Source organism: Lemur catta, chromosome 9 (genome assembly GCF_020740605.2).
Source record: "Lemur catta isolate mLemCat1 chromosome 9, mLemCat1.pri, whole genome shotgun sequence".
Classification (NCBI taxonomy): domain Eukaryota; kingdom Metazoa; phylum Chordata; class Mammalia; order Primates; family Lemuridae; genus Lemur; species Lemur catta.
Genome location: NC_059136.1, coordinates 38,540,470 through 38,558,730, shown reverse-complemented (window position 1 = coordinate 38,558,730; position 18,261 = coordinate 38,540,470). Strand labels below are relative to the sequence as shown.

At 46.5% G+C, this 18,261-nt stretch overlaps 1 long non-coding RNA gene across 4 annotated transcripts; it reads right to left on the bottom strand.

The window, feature by feature from the left end:
• Window positions 1-457: 457 nt before the first annotated feature.
• LOC123644442 lies at window positions 458-17,057 on the bottom strand. Of its 4 annotated transcripts, none has more exons than XR_006737132.1 (4): window positions 16,913-17,057; window positions 9,873-9,976; window positions 8,375-8,598; window positions 458-2,331 (listed from the first exon to the last, which is right to left on the bottom strand). It is a non-coding gene; the product is annotated as an uncharacterized LOC123644442 (long non-coding RNA). The 4 variants fall into 4 exon arrangements; XR_006737130.1 differs by lacking the exon at window positions 16,913-17,057 and having other exon boundaries at window positions 458-1,130; window positions 1,573-2,331; window positions 9,873-11,118; XR_006737131.1 differs by lacking the exon at window positions 16,913-17,057 and adding an exon at window positions 10,189-10,203.
• Window positions 17,058-18,261: the final 1,204 nt, after the last annotated feature.

Genomic DNA, 18,261 nt, shown 5'->3' with positions numbered 1-18,261 from the left:
TTCTGAACCTCTAGGCAAGAGGTTCTCATGGAACTGGCACCATGTAGTAATAGAATAACAGCAACGACAGTATCTCCCACTTACTGAAGCCATCGGAAAGTACCAGACTCTGATTTGTACCTGTATCATCTCATTTGGTCCTCACGGCAACTTTATGTGATAGGTAACCAGGTACAGTGGGCACCCACCATCCCATAGAGCTGCATTTACCCCTGTAAACCTGAGCACTCTGCTCGTAGTGCAAAGATCATGTATTTCTCCAGATACAACTTCCCATGCATTGCTACCCTACACCTTGATTAAATAACACACTTCCGGGTTTCCCAAGCAAGTAGCAAGGGGCTCATTTCTGGTTGCATCTCCATCATCTGTTTCTCAGATTCCTAAGGCCCATCTTCTGAGTCAGCCTCCCCCTTCTTACAAGTCAATTGCTTCTGTTCATTCCTCTAGAGGTCCCATAATATTTTATTAATATTTTTACCTTTTACTTGGCATTTAATAAATTTTCCATGTGTTCTTTTTTGTATGTATACAAATCCTCCCAACTTTATTGCAAATAGGAAAAGGGCAAGACACTGTCTATACAGTAGTTACCATATGGTTTCTCAGTGTGTATGTAATAATTGCGGTGTTGACTGTCAAGGACTGATTTAAATTATCATTATCAAGCAGGTAATAAAGAAAACTGTACTTTTTGTGAAGTTCTTCAAGGTTTATCTTATGGAAATAAAACCAAGTAGTTCAAAAATAACTAAGTAAAATTTGGATTTTTTGTTCTCCTCTTAAAGTCAAATGGTTTGACTAACCTAAGTCAAACTGAAAGGACCTCAGAAATCATCCAGTGTTAGTGGCCCCATTTTACATGTGGGATTGTGTAGTGTCAGCTTAGTCAACCCTCCAGTTAGGACTGTGACAAGCTACAAAGGTCGTGACAGTTCTGAGCCCCTCTCTCCCACCCTTGCCCCATAAGTCTTCATAGATGGGCCCCGGGGACATCGGAGCATGGCCAAGGTGCTCAGGCAGCCCAGCAGACGGCGGCAGCACCTCACTTGTCCCCTCTGCTCCTCCAGGATGAAGACTGGGCAGCCACTCTTTCAACTCTCACAGACTTGGAGTTCTTCTTTCCTTCTCTGTCCAGATTAGTTGTTTTAAGAAAAGAGGAAAGGAAACAACTTGTCACTTCTGGAATTAGTCACACACACGAGCTGCACATCAAACCACATCACAATCAATTCCCAGCTTAAGACTTCTCCGTTTGCAAGATGGATGGAAAGAAAGAGTGAGTGTCCATCCCAGAAAAACTCAGCAGGCAACATATCAGGGAGCAGGGAGAGCTCCAGCCCAGCATGTCACCTTGAAGCACTGGGTTCTGAAGGGTTAAAACCAATGACAGACACTCTGGGTGGGGACAGGCACAGGGGGACGTAGGGTCTGCATGAGTGTTACTGCAGCAGACAGCCAAGTCACATGGGAGAGTCCCGACCACCCTTGAACGCTCAGATACACCAGTGTCACCTCCAGGAGCAAATATTTTCAATTCCAGCACTGTCAATGGGGGGAGAAAAAGCTGACCTTTTAATCTGTTCATAGAGGACACCTAGGATGCTGAATGAGAAAGCCTTGACTTGCATGGTGCCTTTGCTGGTCCTCCATTGCTCTATTGGAGTCTCAGGCCTGGAAGGTAGGGGGCGGTTACAGTCCCATTTAGGAGGTAGGACACAGAAGTGCAGAGGGTGCAGGGCCTTTGCCAAGTCTAGCAGGCAGCAGGACAGAGCAGGCATGAAAACTCAGGCCTCCCACTCTCCAGCTCAGGAATCTTCTGCAGCACCGAGAAACAAGGTGTTGAGAAGACCCGAGCGACTTCTACCTACTTCCAGTGGGACCCTCACCCCATGGGAGGGGGAGGCCTGCCTGGAACCTGGGTCCTGTTTCTTCTCCTTCCACAAGCTCTGGGAAAGCCTCCTGCAGAAATGAAACAAGGACAGCATTGAACAAACCAACTCTTTTGAGTTACCATCCTGCATCTGGAACTCCAAGGAACTTACAATTCTCTGCCGACTGGACTTGGGTTTGAGGAAATGGTATTCCCCAGAAACATCGATAGAAACCCTGCATGTGTGCACACATGCACACGCAGTCTCAACTAAGAAGACGTGCAGAAGGGCCCTGTCCTCATGGACAAGAAGCCCCCGTCAAAATCCCCCCAGGTCTTACCTTTCTCCTACTTGGCTTCTTGTGGCCACCTGACATCGGGCCCCAGAGTCATCCTCCTCCTTAAAACTCTAGCCCAAGCTGGGCCAACAAATCCCTTCTTCTTTCCTGAAAGCAGAACTGAGACAGCCAGACATTTCAGCATAGGGCAATTATGAATAGTAACGAGAGAAGTGTGACCACAAATACGAACAGCATCACAACTGCCACACTTCCAAAGGAGAAGTCTCTGATGCTGAGAGAACCACAGACTCGCCCCGGAGACTACGGCCACCTCCCAGGGGCCCAGTTTCCCAGGAGCTTGTCTCCAGTTTTGTCACAGGTGCTCAGCTGTCATCAGGGCTCAGTTTCTGCACCTGCAGAGGGAGATCACAAACCCCTGCCAATCTCATGGAATCCCTATTAAAAAAAAAGGAAAAGGTACCCAAAGAAACACAATTGAGACATCTTTAAATCTGATGAAATGGAAGGTGTTTCTTTCCTTTTGTTGGCTTGTGTGTTTGTTTTTCTCCTTGATCCGTCACTCTTAAACATGATTCATCACACAGATCGGAGGAAAGACCTGTCAGAACCCAGCAGACACCTGCCAGAAAAGAGGGAACTTAATAATGGTTTGAAAGAGGGGCTGGCACAGAACCAGGGCTTCCTTCTGGTGCACTTGTAGCCCTTCAATTTATATGTGCAAAGTCTCCACGAGCAGAGTTCAGTCAGCTGCTTCGAGCAACAGGAAGGACAGATGCTGTGACCCAGCTTCCTTTTTTCTGAGAAGTGGGATTGTGAATCACAGTAAAAGCACTATGATTCAGATTTTATATTGTGATAAGAAAGGTCACACTAAAACAGGAATCTTAACAGAAGCAACTTTTTTAACACATATTTTAGCTCCAACTATTAGCTAACAAATCATGAGCCACTGAAAAGTGGGTTTTATTGGAAAAGGATCAATTCGGCACCCCTGACGTATGCCAGGTGCTTGGCTGCAACATCTCATCATGGTAGGCTGAGGCTCATGCAAGAGAAATAAGCTGCCCAAGGTCACTCAGTTGGCAAATGCTGGATTCCAGCGATGAGGGTTTTCTGTGATGCTCCAGCCTGAGCACACAGCAGAATCACCCGAGGGCTTGTTCAAAGCTTGCTGGGGCCACCTGATTCAGTACGTCTGGGTTATGGCCTGAGCATTTACATTCCTAACAAGTTCCCAACATCAGGTGATACTGATGCTGCTGGACCAAGGACCACAGTTTGAGAACACCTGCTTTATAGCAACAGCATCGGTTACTAAAACTCAGCCATGAAGAAAAGGGAAGAGGGTAAGTCCTTAAAAATAACTCTTGGCAAGGCATGGTGGCACACGCCTGTAGTCCCAGCTACTCGGGAGGGAGGCAGGAGGATTGCTTGAGTCCAGGAGTTTGAGGTTGCAGTGAGCTATGATAATGCCACTGAAGTGTAGCCAGGGCAACAGAGCAAGACCCTGTCTCAAAAAAAAAAAAAAAAGAATAACTCTTAAACAGGTTGTTAGGTTTGCCTAACCCCACTACCCTAGACACACACACACACACACACACACACACTTGCTGAGACCTTTATTTGTTGAGCAGTTGTATTCTTCAGAGACAGTTTCTGCTTTGTTGAGACCCAATCACACCCTCCACAATGGCTGAGATCAGAGGACTACGGCTTCACCAGCCTCCCAGAGTCCCAGAGTCAGTGACTTGGTTGCTTTCCTGAGAGCATTTCCTTGGGCCAGGGAGGGAAAAGTCCAAGCAAAAGAGAACAAACTGGCCACATGGTACAACTGGAACGCTCTCAACTCGGCAGAACCTTGGCGACCACTGAAGCTTGATTGTCATTTGTGGCCATTAACACAAGCTGGGCCTCCTGCGACCTCAGGAAGCCCTTTCTCTGATGTTTGTCTGGTTTCCTAGCAACCTAACCATTAAGGAAGAGGGGTGAAAACAAACCTGCTGGCTGCCCCCAACCAGGTAGGTACTGGAAGGGATTTCTGCAGTATTAGAAGGGTCTCAGCTGCCATCAGGAATAAGCCCTGTGATCCCAATCCACAGGCAGTGCATAAAACCACAGGCAAATGCCTCTGCGCTCCCATCAAAATTAAAGCCACACAAAAGCACAGCTGTAAATGATGCAGTGAAACTGTGAGCTGCTGGCAGACAGACCAGCTCAGTGTGCAGTCATCTGCAATCAAACCGGTGTTTTAAAGCTTATGGCTTTGAGAAATATATGTCATGGCATTTTTAGAAATCAATATTGTGAAGTGATTGTCCTTTGCCCAATAGTGGGAAATGCACCAACATGGCAACAAACGCTGTCCCCGGGAGATGTCTAGTCCATAGAGATGACAGTGGAAGGTGTGGATGTTTGGAGAGGGAGTGAGAGTGTGAGTTTCAGAGCCTGCTCTCACTCTGCCATGTATCGGATGAGTGACTTTGGGTGTATCATCTAATTCCCACATCCAAACCATCGGCAGGTCCTCTGGGCTCTATCCCCAAAAGACACCCTAAATCTGCCCACTTGTCTCCATCATCACCAGTCTGTGTGACTGCACAGCCGGCTAACCAGTCTCCCTGCATCCACAGTAGCCACCTGACAGCCAGGGAGGTCTTTTCTTTCTTTAATTGTGGTAAAATACACATAACATAAAATTTATCACATTAACCATTTTTAAGTGTACAGTCCAGCAGTGGTAAGTATAGTCACATTGTTGTGCAACCAACATCCAGAACTTTTGCGTCTTGCAAAGCCAAAACTCTGTACCCGTTAAACAGCTCCCCAGTTCCCCTTTCCCCCAGCCCCTAGCAGCCACCATTCTATGAATATTTTCTGTTTCTATGAAGCTGAGTACCGTAGGTACCTCACAGAAGTGAAATCATACAGCATTTGTCCTTATTTCACTTAGCATAATGTACTCAAAGTTCATCTGTGTGTGTGTGTGTGTGTGTGTGTGTGTGTGTGTCAGAATTGCCTTACTCCTTAAGGCTGAAAAATATCGCATTGTATGTATAGACCACATTGTGTTTATCCACTCGTCCATCCATCGATGGGCATTCAGGTTGCTTCCGTCTTTTCACTATTGTGAATTATTCCGCTATGAACATGGGTGTACAAAGATCTCTCTGAGACCTTGCTTTCAATTCTTTTGTATGCATACCCAGAAGTGGTATTGCTGGATCATATGGAAATTCTATTTGTACATTTTTTTTTGCTTCCAAAATGCATCTTTAATTTGATTTTTGAGGAACCACCATACTGTTTTTCCTAACAGCTGCATCATGTCACATCCCTTCCAATAGTGCAGAGTGATCTTTTAAAGACCTCAGCACTGTTGACATTTGGGACTGAATAAGTGTTTGTTGCGGGGCGGGGGACCTAGCCAATGTAGAATGGCAGCATCCCTGGCCTCTACCCACTACATTCCAGTAGTACCTCCCCTGCCACCGATGGTGACAACCAAAAATGTCTCCAGGCATTGCCAAATGTTCGTTCCCTGGGGCAAAACTGCCCCTGGCTGAGGACTGCTGAATTGAATCATGGCCACCCTCAGCATAAACCCTTCTGAAGCCTTAGCATTGCACTGAGGATTAAATCCAACCCTCCCATGGCCAGCAGAGTCCTCAAGACCCGCCTTTTCCACTTCTAAGCCTCATCTCCTTCCACCTCCTGGGCACTCACTGGACATTGGCCACAGTGGCTACCTTTCATCCTTCAGACACCAATTCCTACCTCAGGGCCTTTGCACCAGCTGTGCCCATTGCCCAGAACACCACCCCCAGGTTTCTGCATGGCCAGCAACTGCTTGCCATTCTCACCTCAACTCATATGTCACCTCCTCTGGGAGGTGTTCCTTGACCGCCCAATTCAAGCAGCCATTCTCCCAAATAAGTCAGCCAAAGTATTTTAGTGCTTAATACTTTGAGAAATATGTATAAGTCATGGCATTTTTTTTAGAAGATAATGTTGTGGTTGCTTTCTTCATTGCCTTTATCACCATCTATTATGTTCACGCTTCTGTTACTTATGGAATAAAACTATACTATCACCCAAGAGTGAAAGGGCAGGCTAAAAATAACTAACAAGCGTTAATGATTCCAAGCAAACCAGGCACTTAGGTGGATCTAATTACCCACCTCCCAGACTGCACGTGGGCTCCATGAGGGATCTGTTTTTTTCACTGTGTTCCCAGCACCTACGACAGTATCCGACACACAGTAGGTGCTCAGCAAATATTGACAGAGGAATGGCCAAGCTTCCTGACCTCAATTACTTCAACTAGGAAAATGGGTATGATAACTATGAGAACCTAGAGACTAGTGTGAGAAATAAATGATTATCACAAATGTGCCATCAGAGCCTCAACAAAAATGCTCATTTCCTTCTGTGTTATTTCCATGGAGTAGTAAAGTTTTAGAACTAAAGAGACCTTAGCTTCTGGAAGTGGAATTCCAGAACTGGGCATGGTGGTCTAGTCCAGTGTTTCTCAATCTCCGCCAACACGAGGATCCCCGGGGGCGTGTTATGTGACACCGGTGCCAGGCCCACCCCATGCCCAGGCCAAGTGGCACGAAAGCTCTGGAGGTAAGGCTCAGGCAGGCACATGGCTTCTACAGTTTCTTGGGGGATTCTGACACACAAGGAGGGCTGAGGCCCCGCATCAGGTTAAATCCACTAATTTCACGGATGAGGAACCAGGCCCAGAAAGGGGACCTGCCTGTCCACAGCCACACACTCCACGTGGCAGAAACTGCACCGGACGCCAGGTCTCCTGGCTCCTCGTCAGTGCTCTGCCCACCAGCAGGTGCAGCTTTCCAGGCTTGGAAAGATCCTGAGGACATTCTGTGGGAGGACCAGGGCTTGCTAACCAGCCCCAGTCTTCATCTATAGGAGCAGTGAGCCAATTTCAAAGCCGGGCTGAGTTCCTTGTCGGATGCCCTCTGAGCTCTCGCACTGGCCCTGTGGTGGACGGTCTCCCTCGGCCCCTCCAGATGCAGCCTGCAGATTCCCTCTGCAACTTCTCCACCCTCCCACCTCCTCGATGCCCGGAGGCTGGCCTTTGAGAGCCACGCTCCTCTGGCTTCTGATTCAGTTCCAGCTATGGGCGTCCCTAGCTGGAGTTCTGAGAGCAACAGGAGAGTGAAAATGACGCTACCCTGGCTGTACTCTGGGAGGACGACACCCCAGCTGACCCTGTCACACAGTTAGTGCGTACTGAATAGCCTTTCCTTCTGACACACAAGACATGGATAAAATCTGTCCAGTGCTTGTGGGAAGGGATGGAAATTAGCCTATATTTATATAATAGCAAGGCACTGACACAAAAGAATCATTCAGTAAAATAGGACAACAAAACCACAAAAGTAAAAAAAATCAGCTTTGTTCTCGATTCCCTTTGTTGTTCCCATTTATTATAGCTTTCTTCTCTGGTACTGGGCCATCTTCATTTCTTGTCCTAATCTGTTTACTTTGTAAACGGCATTCAGAGCTTTTATACAATCTCCTGTGGGCTTTCAAAAGGGCTTCTGTACTTCAGTCACGGTGTCCCCACTATTCAGAAAGTGCTTTCCTGGGGACGATGAACTGCAGATGACTAGGAGGAAGACTCGTGTTCCCAGTTTCCCAAGCTGAATCCACGGCCCGGTCAGCCTTCCACAGACTGGGGGGCCCTCCCTAGACGTGCTCGCAGCCCCCTCAGACAATCAGATTGGGATGTGCTGACCTGCAGTTTGCCACACAAACGGGGACACTTGGAAACTTGGCTCCCAGTTTGACCTGGGAGGAAGGACTTACTGAGGTCATGACAGCTGGCAGAAGTGGACAGGTTTAGCTGCTCTGGGGTCAACGCGTGACTGCTCTGTGTTCCTGGAGAAGTCACTGAGTCTCTCCATGCCTCAGTTTACTCATGTGTCAAATTGGAATAGTGATCATGTTTACTGTGAAAACCAGTGGTGGACATTGAACTCTGACTTGGGTTTCTGGCCCCCAGGGGGATGAGGGAATTTGTGAGGATTGGCAGTAATGACTGTTGAGTTCATGGCACATAGTAGGTGTGGGGGCTAAAGCAACTCCATCTTGGATGCTGACCTGCCATGCTAACTTCTGATTAACCCCAGTTCCAGGAATACCTCTAAGATTTCTACTTTGATGTACTTACCATAAATCCTGCCCTTGGGCAAATTTCCTGAGGTTTATAAGCCCTGGGTCTGGGACATAACAGTGCAGGAATCCACCAATTCACGGCTGCCTGAAACATGGCTTCTGTTCTTAACGTAAGTTCCTATTAAATGTTTCTTTCAGAGAAACTGGATTTGTCAGTCTCTTTCTTCAGCCTCTCAGCTCACTCAGCCTTTGGGGGTTAAGTTTGCAAAGACCTGCTCACTATAGAAAAAGTAGTTATTATTACTTCATAAAGTTTTGTGAGTGTTGAATATCATAATGTATAAAAATAACCAGTTGATGCTAGGAACATAATATATGCTCAATAAATGGTACAATATATTTGAAAGCAAGTCTAAAAATACCTGTGAGCAAAGCTCAAAAGTAGTGCACCCCACCCTCGTTTGACTTGGATTATTCTACCCCTCTGTTGTCCTTGGACAGTATCCTCTGGGGTCATCTTCTCCCAAGAAAAAGAATAACTGGGCCCCCGACAGACACAGCATAAGAGTGATGACAATAAGACCAACAAGAAAGTTAAATTTTTCACTAACTACAGAAAATGTGAAACTCCAGACACTTTTCAAACCTTACTTTGAATTCCAAATTAGTTGAAAGTTGGAGTGCAAATTTATAAGCAAAGTTTTGTAGCCTTGATTTGTGGATTGTTAGAGTCTTTGTATTTTTTCTTATAGGAGATGTTGCTTTCTGGAGCACTGGACCAGGAAGCAAGAGGCTGGGGGTTTTGTCCTGGCCCTACCATTAGCCAGTTGTGTGACCTTGGGGCCCTGGGGCTTCCCCTGTCAAACAGGGGGGTTGAACTAGATAGCAAGTGTGTGTCTTTTCATTTTCCTAAAACTTTGACGTGCTGGGGAGGGGGTGCCACAATTGATAATGGAGTGCCTGGATGGGTGAGGTGGGGTGGAGGTTAAGTCCCTCACAGAGCCAAGGAAGGGCCCCCACTGCCTGCCAAAAGTTCCCCCCACTAAGGAGCCTGCAAAACTTGGGTAGGGGATGGTAGTCTGGCAGGGTATGAGGAAGGGATTGGGTCGTGGTGGCAGGAACTGGCTCACAGAGAGTGACCAGTTGGGGCAAATGCTGGAGAGAGAGGTCAAAACTCTGAGAAGAAGGGGTGAAAGATTTAGTCATGTCAAGACCACTGGTGACCTTGACAAGAATCCTTTTGTTGAAGGAGTGGGAGTAACAGCCTGATGGGAAGGGGTTCAAATAAGACTGGAAAGAGAAGAATTAGAGAAAGTCAGACATGCTTTGGAAGAGTTTTGCTGTAGATCTAGAAAATCATTGGAGTTAAAGATGAGATCTATGAACACTAGGAACAGGGACAGTCAGGTTATAAGTGCTGAAACATGTTGGCCAATACGACGACTATCTCTTTTCCCATCTGACCTTCACCACATTCCTGAGAGGCCCAGAGGTCAGTGTTTACCCACGTTGATGTGAGAAAACTGAGGCAGGTAAATATGATGACTTCTCACCTGTGTCCCCTTGGTGTATCCATTCAGGCCTCACGTGTCCGCTGAGCGCCTGCTCCGTCCTGGGATAGACAGATCACGAGAGGGTGGAGCTGGGGCCAGGTCTCCTGGGGGACAGGTCCATTCTCTTCTCAGTACACTAGGGGAAAGTCCTTAGCACGTTTCAACTGATTTTTGCTATTAAATGTGTGAGTTACAAATTATCAGGGGAACTCCTTGACTCTTCAAAGAGTTGTCAGTCTAGTTACTAGGCACCTTTATTTGATCTCCCTTTTCTAAAATATTTAAATAACATCTTCTACTAGCGGCCAGAACCTACCCTTATGCTGTGCAGTATTTCTGAGCTTCTCCGAACTGGAAATCCACAGTCCCAAGAACCGGGCTCTCCTCTCATAGACGTTCACCGTCAGCGTCTCCCTATTACGACTTTTGGGGCTCTAGAAACCCAATTCTTTCTTGGCAGAGACTCCAGAGAAAGAGGTTAATTGGTAATCATTCTTGGGTTTGTTCAGACACAGGAAAAGCCATCCTTTGGGAATGGGGCTGAAATTCTCATTTCCTCAGTCATCCATCACTGTCAAACAGGCAGAATGTAATCAGCTGCCTAGCATTGAAAAGACTGAACATCCAAGTATAATTCATCTCCTTGAACTTTATAACCAATGTTCCCTTTCTCAACCTCTTGAGTAATCCGATTTCTCTGACCAAGGAAATTGAATATAGAACCAGAGAAGAGGCACCAATTAATCCTCCCTCCCACCATCACTACCACCTGGCGCTGCCCACAGGCAGAGGTACGATTAAACTGCTTCATACACAATCCTTGCTTGGTGAGTTTGAGCTGTATATACAGCTTCCTTGGGATCCAGCTTCCTTGGGATCCATCTGCACCATGAAGTAGGGCCCGGGGCTGGAATCTCAGCTTCGCCAGTAACCAGGCAGCCCATCCCTTCCTCTGGCTGTTCACATCTGTGTTAGAGAAGGGACCCTGGTCTGACTTAGGCACAGGCTCCGGACTGGAGGGCTGGGTGTTGCACTTCTTGGAGAGCCTCTGTTGCACGTCCCATTAGATTTCCGTCTGGCCTGTTCCAGTCCACCTTCCGGCAGCCATTCACATCTCCCTTAGAGCACATGCCCCCTCTCCCGGCATTGCTCTGGTGGTCCATGTTAGAGGCTGAATTGTGCCCCACCCACCCCTAATTCATATGCTGAAGCCTTCAGTACCTCAGAATGTGACTGTATTTGGAGATAGGACCTTTAACAAGGCTATTAAGATAAATGAGGCCATTAGGGTGAGTCTTAATCCAGTCTGAGTGATGCCCTTAGGAGAAGAGAAAATTTGCACACACAGAGGGACACCAGGGATGCATGTGCCCAGAGGGAAGACCACAGGGGGACACAGGGAGAAGCTAAGGAGAGAGGCCTCAGGGAAACCAAACCTGCCAACACCTTGGTCTTGGACTGCTAGACTCTAGAAATGTGAGAAAATACAGTCCTGTTGTTTAAGCCACCCAATCTGTGGTTCTCTGTTAAGGCAGCCCAAGCCGAGAGAGTCTACTTGTCCCATTCCAGCAGCTGCAGCTAAGTCTTCCTGTTTTTCCCAACATCTGGACTCATCTATGGCATCAGCTCATGAGCTGAGATAAGCCATGCTACTCACTTTATGGAGGTTTGGAGAGATTCTGTCTCCAGGCAATTACATTTAAGGTGTCACTCAGTGGTGGCGGGGAGGGAAGAGCCACAGCCCTGGAGAGCATGCTTTGCTTCTGGCCCATCATTCTTCCTAAAGAGACACCACGGCTCCCAAAGGTTATTCACATTCCAGTCTCTTCCCACGGCACGGATCCCACAGGTTCATTTCTGGTCACCTCGCTGGAAGTCTCCTCTCCTGAGTATGCACCAGACCAACCACAAAAGGAACTCATGGCGTCCCGTCCCAGCTCCTACACTTAGCAAAATGTCTCTCATCTGAAGCACTGTGGGCAGCTCCACATGAAGCTGTAACCTTCACATCCAAACTATATGACAGGCTCCCTGGATGTGCCAGAGCCTTCCATGTGCCACACATTGCACTGACCAAGCTGGGGGGAAGGGGGCAATTGCATGGACTACAGTGTGACCAGCACACTGTAAGGTTGTGCAGTGCACAATCTGCCCAGCTGTACAAAGTGCCCCTGGCAGAAACATGTCTGATGCCATTCATCCCTCTCCCAGCTTCGTGCTGAGCAGCTAAAACGCCCCTGATAGATATTATTGACTCACTGGCATTTCTAAGTGAAGTGTTTTCCTTCACAGAGAAAAACAGTAAGAGTCAACAAGGAAAGAAAAAAACTCTGGTGAATGTCAGATAAATACTGAAGCTCTTTGAATCACATTGTGTCCACTCTGGTAATTGCGCAGTAGAGATAAAATGGCCCAATGTACTCAGCCGTCTCTGGGAGGGAAGAGATTAGGTGCTACCTGAGATTTTTAACATTCCTCCTTCCGTCCACATGTTTGAACATTACTTGTAATAACTTTAACCTTTTCATTTTTTTCACTTAATGATTTGGTCTCCTCACATCACTGGTTTTCATCAGGAACCACTCACTAAGTGTATCCAAATTCATTTACTGATCTAGGAACAGTGGCTGTCTTGTTCCTTAGAGCTTCCACTGATGAGCCAGTGCAAGGACATCCCGCGGAGGGTGGGTGTCAGAGGAAAGCATCTGTCTCAGGGCCCACAGGGCAGGCACCACCTGCTAGAGACCCATCCAGAAGTCGTGAGGCCTGTTTGTTAGCTTGAGAAGAGAAGCAGAACTGTCAACCGGGTCTACTTGCTTAACTTCAGCACCTCTGAACTGTCTTTCCCTGTACACCAAATACCTAGACATCAACTTGCAACGGGCGCTTGCTTGAGGAGTGGGGATGCCAAGTCGGGGTGTTTATGAGGATGATGCATAATAGGATACGCCAACCCAAGAGCAGGCACAGTGACATCCACGGGGCAGCAGTCACTCTACAGGACGGTGTTTGAAAGGCTCAGCCTGCTCCTGGCTCTGCGAGGGTTTTCTTTTATCTGTTCTCCAGCCTGACTCTCACTTTTGACTCTCATGGTCTTTCCCCAAACCATACACTACAAATGAATAGATTCCAAAGATGCCTGCTTCGTCCCCATAGGATCACACTCAGGTGACTTGAGTACAGTTTCCTGTGGTCCCAGACCCTTTGGTTCTCATCCACAGGAAGTTGCTCAGTTTGCTGCTAACCTCCCTGTGTGGGTTTTCCCATTGCAATCCTCTTTCCTGTTTTTAAAGAGCTGTTGAGAGAGAGAGAGGGATCACGAGACAATGCCTGTAACATCCCCACACTGCTGCCTGGCATGACAGGTGTTCAATAAGTGTTGGTTTCCTTTTCCCAGAGGTAATGAAGCGTGTTCAGTATCTTTGTGTTATGATCTAAATGTGTGTGTCTCCCCCCACCACCAAATTCATACACTGAATCCCAATCCCCAATGTAGTGACGTTAGGAGATGAGGTCTTTGGGAGGTGATTAGGTCATGAGAGCTCGACCATCGTGAATGGTATTAGTGCCCTTATACAAGAGGCCTGAGGGAGCTTGTTCATCCCTTCCACCATGTGAGGACACAGAAGACGCCATCTGTGACGAACCAGCCCTCACTCACCACACACCAAGTCTGCTGGCACCTTGACCTCAGACTTCCCAGCCGCCAGAACTGTGAGCAATAAATTTCTGTTGTTTATAAATCACCCAGTCTAAGGTATGTTGTTATAGCAGCCTGAATGGACTGAGACACGCTACAAATGCAATAACACTGTCATAGGGAAAAGGAGGCAGATGCAGATGTCCCCAAGAGAACTTCTGTTGACTGGTTGGGGGGATTCAAACCCTAGCCCAATCCCAAGCCCTGAGTGGGACTCAAAGTGTGGCAGCTGCCTGCGGGGGAGACCAGGAGTGGCAGCCACACCATAGACAAGGATCCCCAGAGATGGCAGGCTGGCACCCTGCTGCATCACCAGTGCCCACTCTGATGCAGACAGCGATTTACTCTCTAAGAAAACCTCTAACTCAGAGTAGCAGAAATGGCAGAGAATCCACCAGAAATCCAGCTTTGATATAAAGCATCTTCCAAGATGGTGAACACAGTTGGATATCTTGCCCTAGGGAGCAATGATGAGGCCTTATGTTCACTACCCTGAGATGGAAGAGAGAATGTCAAAGGAAAATAGAACAGGCTTTTACTTTTCAGTGAGAAAGGACAATTGCAAGGCATTTGTCTCAGGGGACACTTTACCCGTATGCATCCAGGGTCCAGTGAGGAGGGTGTCAACCCCTCCTGCATCCTTGGAACTGTAAATCTGTCACCATAAATGGTGCTCGTGGTTCTGCATATTCCATCTGCAACCCCCAAGCTTGAAAGTGGTCAGCGTGGACAAGGGATGACCCTTACCTTTAGGAACAAGGTCGAGAGCTGGCATCTAAGGGCCTTTCCAATACTGTCTCAGCAAAGACAAAGCTATTTGTGGGGCACCTGGCACCTATTGGGCACTAGACTAGCCACTGGGCATGTGTAATCTCATCTGATCTTTAGAACAACACAAGGGGGTAAGTAGTATTATTACCCCCATTTTCCAAAGGAAAGACTGAGGCTGGCAGGGTTAAGCAGTTGATCAGCTCAAGATCACACAGCTAGGAAGGGGCTAGACCAGGATTTGGACCCAGATCCATCTAACACTTTCTGTTTGGCCACACTGTCAACACCCAAAGAAAAGGGCATGTGGCAGCATGGATTATATAAGATTTCAAAAACTTTATAACCTCCCTGTACGTGTTATTTTTGTCTCTCTGCTGACTGTGTCCCCACTGTGATTAGTTGAGAATAAAAAATCTTCAAACAAGAGGAGTCCATCTGCTTGTCTTTAGAGGCAGCAAAGAGAAATCTCTTGACCAGTGGGGCCAGAATGGGGAAAGGTAACATCTAAGGGGCGAGATTCTAGAGCTTTTGGAAAGACAGAAAAGGAGAGAGCCCAGGAGTCGGGCCAGGAGGCGCTGCACCCAGGTGCTCAAGGTAGAAAGACTCCGAAGAAAGAAATCATTATGCAGAGCAAGCAGGGCCAAGGGTGCACTGATAATTGAGAGGCCTTGGCCATTGCGTGGAAATTAGCATGACACGTATGCAAAGGACTGTTGTCTTTTTTCTAAAACACAAGTGATACTCTTTGGATTTTGACAATATCTGTTTTTGGTTTTTTTTTAAGTCCCACGGTTGCTTTTATCCTGGTCACACCTGGTCTGAGGCTGGGCCAAGGGAAACCGCACTCAAGTTATCCCTAGGTCTCTGGGTGTTCATCTTCCCTCCTCACCCAGTCTCATTGTGATTGATATGATACCAGAGGGTCTAGGGAGGCAGGTTTGGCTCCTAAGAATATAAATATCCCCCAGGACATTTAGCTCTAACCACCCCTCCCACCCCCAAGGTGATTTCCCCAAACCCATTCTCATTTTGCATTCCAACCACACACATCTGCTGTGGTTTCCTGAATATAGCCAGCTCCCTCATAACTCCCTACTGCTGGGGGCTGCACCATCAGACTTAGGTGTCTGAATCAACTTGCACTTACATTTCTGGGACAGAAGGCATGTAAAATGTGGGGACTGACTGTGCCTGTTCATCAACAGCCTGGTGTCAGGGAAAAGGCTTCCCTCCCGGGGTCAGATCAGAAATCCAGGGCTCTGCCATTGCTCTGTGCAGGGTTACCAGGTTAGAGTGTGATCCTAGGACAGAAACAAACCTGGCCCAACCCTGACTTGTCACTTACCAGCAATGTGAACTTGGCCATGTCTCTCAACCCCTGCTTCTTTATCTAGGGAAGGAGAATGGTAATAACACTTCAAATTGTTATGGGAAGAATATCTGGCATATAGCAAGTGCTCAATAAATGTCTACTATTATTAGAATTTCTGGAAGTAGCAGGCAATTATTCCTCTGAAATATAACTGGAGTATAACAGAAAATTTGGCTGGGTTTTATGCACTATCTGAAGAGATTGATTCAAGCACCTTGGATACATCTATAGCTCAACTTTAAAAGGTCAAAGTTGTGTCTTTCACTCTCATCCTTCCCTTCCAGAGCCATCTCAGTGGAAATGACAGAGCCTGGTAAGACATTTTTCTGGAGGGAAGCATTTCTATACTCAGAGAACATGTTAAAAAATTCAGCCTCTGCAACCTTGACCTTTCAGGGCTTCTAATATGATATGTGGATTTACAGTATGGAAAGATCCAAGAACCTGAAGGAAGAGGACTTGGAATCTAATCCTGGATCCTAATCCTGGCCCTGTTGGTAACCAGCTGTGGGATCTTGGCTAAGTCACTTAACCGCTCTGAGCCTCAGATTCCTCACCTGTAATATGGAGTGCCTACCCCACAATCAGATAAAGAGAGGGAAAGTGGTTTGTAAATATAAAGTATGCCTCAGGTCTAAGATTCTTGAATTCACTTCTTTTTCCTCTTGGCCTATTTTACTACAAATTAAAAATCTCTTTTCTACAATTCCAAAATGCAAAAAAATCTGAAAAACAATATATTTTGGTAACTCATTTGTTGCAAAACTTGGCCTGAATTCATGTGAGTCTCTTTATAGATTTTATCCCACTTATGTTGAGCATTCATGTGTTTTACTGCGAGGAACAATGTGTTTGATTTGAGAGTGCTGTCCCAGTTACCTCTGGGGGTGTCAAGTAGTGCCTGGGATATTCTGAATTCTGAAACTTACCCACAAGTTTTGCTTAAGAAGTTACAGGCTTATATTCTAGGAGTATGTCTTAAGCTGTAGTCATTCATGTACTGCTTGAATGATTTTTGTCATATTCTTATAACACCTGTATTATTATTTGCTTGATACATTTTTTAGTCAATTTTTTGCTCGCTTTTTTCAAATGAATCTTTTTTAAATGCACAGTAAGTATCTAATTATATATAAAAACGCTTGCCATGTGACATCCCAAATCATCCTGCGTATCGCAGTGAAACGCACCCCATACCTTAAGCAACAGTGATCTCGAACTGGCACAATGGGTTAGCTCTTAAACAGCCAGAACACAAGGAGTAAGGGTGACATCTGTGAGGTTTGGACTCATCTTTGAGGTTCTCAGTTATCATAAATATCCAGGTTACAATTCCACAAAGTGTTGGTTGCATTCCTGCTAAGAAAAGGACGTTGCACTTAATCCCATCAGCTGTGATATTTTGTTGAAAAACCACAAACAGCTAGCAGAGATGGCAGATGAATCTCAACTTCAGAACAGCTTCCTCTATGACAAGTTCTTTCACAGACATTATCATCTGATTCTCACCTCCACCAACAGGATAGGTAGTATTAATATAATCTAAAAAACCAGGCCTCCATGGGTTGAGAGCTTGGCCCAAGATCTCACAAATCCCAGGCAGAGCTGAGAGTAGATTCAGGTCCCTGCTGCCGACCGAGGGTCCTCTCTGCCCCGTCAAGCCTCGGTCTTAGCTGCTCAGGGCATTGTTTATGCCACTTTCTGCCTCTGATTTACACGTTAATATTCACAAACGCTGCAGGGAAGCTGGACTTCCATGAAACCAGCCTGCTCTCGAACTAAAGTACCCCCATACCTAGTTATTATCCTTTAAGTTCTCCCTTAAAAGCCTCCACAGTGGCTGAAGGGGTCTAACAAGGTGTTTAGAGGTTTTGCAAATCTCCAAAATGAACCTAGAAGAATTTGTAACTCTCTTTGCATTTTCCACAAAGTTAGGGGAATAGCAGTTGGTGGACACAGGGCAGGGCCCAGATAATTTATTCCAAGGCCACATATAACATCCTAATTTAGCCATTTGGTAATCAAGAATTTCCCAAATTATCTGAACAAGTACAGGAAAATCAGAGGTCTCTCCCTCTCTCTTTTTTTCTTTTAATCAGAATTAATCATTAATGTTCTCAGCTTTCCTTTTCCCCATGTGTGAGGTCATGAAAAGAGGATCACACCATGGGTCGGAAGCCCTGGTGCTGAGTCCCGCTCTGATACCATCCAGACATGGGCCCCAGGTGGGCTCTAAGGAGCTGGCCTGCAGCGTAGCACAGAATTCTAGGTGCTGGGGTCAAACAGCCCATGTTCTAGTCCTCACTCTGCCCCTTGGACAAGTGATTTAAATGTCTCTGAGCCCCGCTTTCCTCATCTGTAACCTATCTCAGGTGAGGTGTTGATGAGGATTAAAGGACAAAATGGATGTAAAACATTGAGCCACAAAGTAAGAAGTAAATAAATGGTAGTTGGCGTTATTAATGCCAACTCAGTCTGGGCCTTCTGACTGGGCTATATGAACACGTATAATGAATAGCTCTTGCCTTCAGTGATTATGGATTTAT